We start from the raw sequence: 5240 nt of genomic DNA, 5'->3' as shown, positions 1-5240 counted from the left end.
AATGATAATACCAACATGGGCCAGTGAAGCAACGTCCCCCACAACTAGACTGAAGAACAAAAGGACAGCAACTTGTCTGTTCCCCTCCCTCAATTCCCCAAAAAAATCTTTAAAAAAAAATAAAGCTTGAACTGACACATGCTACAACATGGATGACTTCTGAAAACATTATGCTTAGTGAAAGAAGTCAATCACAAGAGGCTACATATAGTATGAGTATGATTCCTTGTCTATGAAGAATCCAGCTCCCTCTCTCATGACCAATTCCTGGATGTCATTACCAGAATTGTTTTAATTCTGAAATTTTTAATTTATGCCTTTCTGTGTTCTCACAATCCTATTATGTCAGCTTTCATTCATCACACTTAGTACACCTGTCATTCTAGCCTATTGAGGCCCCCAGGCTTTTTAACTCGTCTCTTCATAATCAGTCAATCCTCCCCTCTCTTTTCTTCTATCTAGCTCAGATCATATGGTCTGTCACTTTAATTGTTCTCTCGCCAGTATTAACTCCTTGGTTCAAATGTCTTTCTAGCCTACCCACCTAGAAAGACCCCAACCCTGTAAATGTCAATTTATTCCATGCCTGCATCTAGATTATTGAGAATGATTAGAGAAAATCATGCAAGGGGCATATTAGGCACCACCAAATATGATTACCAACCTCTATTATGCTCGACTCTGCCTCCTTCTCCAAAACTACTGTTTATAACTGTACTAGATTCCTAGGGCTGCCATAACTAACCAACAAATAAAAACTCACAAACCAGATGGCATAAAACAATGGAAATGTATTGTTTCACAGTTCTGGAGGCCAGAAGACCAAAATCAAGGAGTTGACAGGGCCATGCTTTATCTGAAGGCTCTAGGGGAGGGTTTTTTCTTGCCTTTTCCCAACTTCTGGTGTTTTCCAGCAATCCTTATATTGCTTGCTTTTTACAGCTGCGCAATTCCAATCTCTGCCTGTCATCACACGGCCTTCTCACTGTATTTCTTCTCCTTTTATAAGGTCCCCAGTCATATTTGATTAGGCCCACCCTAATGACCTTATCTTAACTTGATTACATCTGCAAAGACCTTTTTTTTTTCCCCAAATAAGGTCATATTCATAGCTGTGGGGGTTAGGACTTCAACATATCTTTTTGAGGGATGCAATTCTACTCATAACAGGAACCTTTTCCACATTCCTCAAACCTTAACCCTGACCTCTGCCTACTGTCTCTGAACAGATGGCCTAACCTGCTACTTCACAGAGAAACAGAGAAATTATAAGCCTTCAGAAGGAAACTCAACTTCCCACCACTAACCCAACACACCTGCTTTTATCATGTGCATGTATCCTTTCTTTTTATCATCTCATGAAAGAATTGCTCCTTTTCCTATTTAAAGCTACTTTCTTAAAGGTTTTTCAAACTTGGCATGTCAAAAACTGACCTCATCATCATCCTCTCAAAATCGATTTCTCCTTCCGTGGTCTCTTTGGTTGTTGTTGTTGACTAGCACACGATTTACGCAGTTGTGCAAATAAAAAAACCACAGGATTTGCCCTTGACACTGCTTCTCCCTTACTCTCACCATCCCAATATCCCTCAAGTCCTGCCTTACAGAGCAGAAACACAGTTTCCTTGGGTTTGTGTACTACGTGTCTATTGCCCACACTTGTATTCTCATTTAGGCACCGACATGATATTCAATTGATTCAACCGAGTTCACAGCCACCTACAACACTATCTCTTTCCCAGTTGAAATTGTGAAATCACATTTTTTTCATACCCTGTATGTGTATGGTTGTTTTCATGCAGCCTGATGTATAACTTGACTTTTCCTCCTATTATTTCATCTCCTTTAATTCAGCCTATCATAATCTTATCATCCTAGCATCCTTTGGGATCTTGATTTTCTCTCCCATTCATGCATGGAACTTGAGGATGTGATCATCGAAAGATAAGAGAATTCATGTAAAGTACTAAGCACAGTACCTGGCACATAATAAGCCCTCAATAAACATTAACAATTGTGGTTGTTGTTATTATTCCAACACTCAGCACAGAGACCCTCAATAAATATTTATTGATTAATGAATCAATCAATCAATCAAAGATTGATGGAATGAATCAATAGCCCCTCACCTGAACCCCAAGCCCAGTAAATTTGATATTACTGTCCTTCTTTTACAGATAGGGAAACTGAAGCTCAGAGAGGTTAAGTAACTTGTCCAAAGTCACTCAGCTGGAAAGTGGTAGAACCAAGACTAGAACCTAGGTCTGCCTGACTCTCAAACATATGTGACTAACCCCTCTCTATTCTGCTTTCTCACATCTATATTTAGATTGGAAGAACTAGTTGTGAAGTCAGAATGAAGCTTGAGAGGCTTCTCCAGGTTGTGTGTCCCAAGCTTTAGAAAAGTTGATTCTTTTGCGTGTGGCCCTGGAACACGGGATTGTGGAAGAGGCCAAGAGATGGGTCTCAGAGCCCTGGGAGCTTCACCACTTCCCTCCCCTATGGGCCTCCCATTTTCCTACCCTAAGCTGTTTCTTCCTAGGAACTAACCACACTGTGTGTCCCCAAAGAGATACTATAAGACCAGGGAGCCAAACCCTAGGTAGGTAATTCTACTGCCTGCCATCACTGGGGTCAGTGGAGTCGGGGGCCAAGAGAAGAAGCAAGAATGGTACAAAGAGCACTGAGACCTATAGGAGACCTGTAGTTACAATTCTGGGTGTCAGTTTCCTTATCTGTAAAACTGAGGGGTAATATTTCTTGCCCTGCCTGCTTCATGGGACTGTTTGAGGCAATGACAACAGCTAACATTTATTGAGTGCCGCCTCTGTGCCAGCTACTACTGTGTTGAGTGTCTTTCATATCCTCATAGTTGGCCCTGTGAAATCAGTATATTGTTGACACCTCCTGCCACTTTTTTTTTTTTTCCATTCACAAATGAGGAAACCAAAGTTCATGGAATTAAGTTACTTGCCCAAGTCTTCTAACTCTAAGTGACAGTTCTGAAATTTGAAACTGGGCTGCCTTTTGAGCCCTTCAGGGCTGTGAGATCACAGCTGGGAGAGTGTTTGTGGACTCTTAAGGAATGATATACGCCTTGTACCCTTTTGCACAAGAATGTACTGTACAAGTATGCAGCTTGTTATGATTGGGACTGGAGGAGGGCGCCTAGTGGAGATAATTTTCCAAGGAGGCAGTTGAATAGATCAGATGGTTAGGATGGAAGGGCTGTTCCTACCCACCCCATAATTATCTGATTGGATCACCATAGTCTGTGTGGGATAGGGGGGAGGGTACACAGTCTGAGTGGCTCTTTGGTGAAAGATAGTCAGTCCTAGGTCAGGTGGAGGTGGGAGGGGAAGCTCCTTGGGTATCAAGCCAGAGCCACGACAGTCAATTCAACACCCAGGCCTTCAGCAGGAAGAGCACAGTGGCTGAGATGACATGAGGCACTCTGATGGGGAGAAGGCAGGGAGCAACTCCAGCTCTGTCAGGCTTTCCAAGAAACCAAGGACACACAGCCCAGAAAATGTGTGTGTAAGAATCAGCCCCACCTGTGACCCCTTCATCCCTTGCCTCTCCACCCTTGGGTTTCCAGCCACCCAGTTTCCACACTGCACTCCCTGTATCCACAGCCCACGGCTTGGCTTCCCTGGCACCCCTCTTCCAGGCTCACTCTCCTCTCACACACACCAGAACGCTTGTCTGCAGTGGCAGCTCCTTTGTTTACTTCCAGAGCTCGCAGGCCTGCCACCAGCCAAACACAACGAAGCCTGGCCAGGGAGGGCGAGGCTCCAGGCTCAGGTTGGCCCCTTAGGGACAGGTAGTGGCCTCCAAACCAAGGAGGCAGCTTGAAGGTAGGTTGCCCCCTGCATGGGGCTCTTGCTTTAGGTCCTGACAACCCAGGTTTCAAGTCTAGAGGGGAGGGACACAGATCTGCCCATAGCTGGGCAGGAATCCCCACTGTTGAAACAGCTTTGGCTAGAAGCCCTGGGAATCAAAGACTCAGCTGGAGAGAGGTGGGGAAAATTTTGAGGCCCCTCCCTGGGTGAGAAGCAGAGGCCTAGACTCCCTTCTCCTGGTCCTCCCTCTCTTCAACCAGGCAGAACCTTGTCTTAAACCCTTAGAACGAGAACTCAGGTGCCCAAGTTTCCCTACCAGAGGCTTCTGCTCTCCTCCCAAGAGTTCATGTCTCATGCCGTCCNTAATGGGAACATCTTTGAGTATTGATAGGAAATTATTGTAAAGCAGAAGATGGAGAAGAAAGAATCAAGGGCGTAAGGAGGAGTACCCTAAGGAGGTGTGAGAGAAAGGCCATAGCTAGAGGACCTTTTCCATTGTATCCCAAGAGCAGTAGAGTTGAGAGATGTGTCGATGCTCCTGGGCTTGACTGGGAGCAAAGGGACAGGATGTTGAAGGAGTTCCTTTTGGTTCCATCAACAAAGACCCATTGAATATTCGCTAAATGCTGGATACAAGACAGCTGCGGATACTGGCTTCATGGAGTTCATAGACTGATGGAGAGGCACAGGAAAGTCTAGTAAGCCAATGAAAATATAAAATAATTAAAAATTGTGGTAAGTGCAGGGCCAGCCGAGTGGCTCAGTTGGTTAAGAGCTCGTTCAAGATTTTGAGCTCTGAGCAACAGCGGTTCGATGCCCAGCCCGAGCTGAGCTGCCGCTAAACTGCCAATAGGTAGCAGGATGGCTCAGCTAAAAAATAAATAAATAAATAAATAAAATAAAAATTGTGGTAAGTGCTTATGAAGGAAATAACTAGAGAATAACATGGAAAACTCGATTTTAGGCAGTGTATCCAGGTAAAGCCTCTCTGAGGAGGCGACATGTAAGTTGCAATTCAAACGATAAGAAGGAACTAGCCATGGGAAATGACTTTAAACATGCTATTCTATCAGCAAATATTGGGAAAGTGAGAGAGGGAAAGAAAATTTGAGAACAATAGTCCTGAGATGGAAAAGAACAAGGATGTATTTCAAGAATCCAAAGAAGACCAGTGTGGTATTGAAATTAATCTTAATTAATTTAAAGAGATAATTAAGAGAGATAGGCAGGGCTAAATTATGCAAGGACTTCTAGATGAAGTCTGCATTTTATTCTTAGTAGGAAGCCGTAGGAGGATAGTAAATTAGTTCTTGTTTAAGAAGCTGACTTTGACTATTTTATGTAGGATGGATCAGAGAGAGTTAAATGTGAAAATGGAAGACCAATTAGTAGGCTAAT

This window comes from Hipposideros armiger, unplaced genomic scaffold (genome assembly GCF_001890085.2).
Source record: "Hipposideros armiger isolate ML-2016 unplaced genomic scaffold, ASM189008v1 scaffold_238, whole genome shotgun sequence".
Lineage (NCBI taxonomy): Eukaryota > Metazoa > Chordata > Mammalia > Chiroptera > Hipposideridae > Hipposideros > Hipposideros armiger.
Note: the sequence above shows the minus strand (reverse complement) of the source record.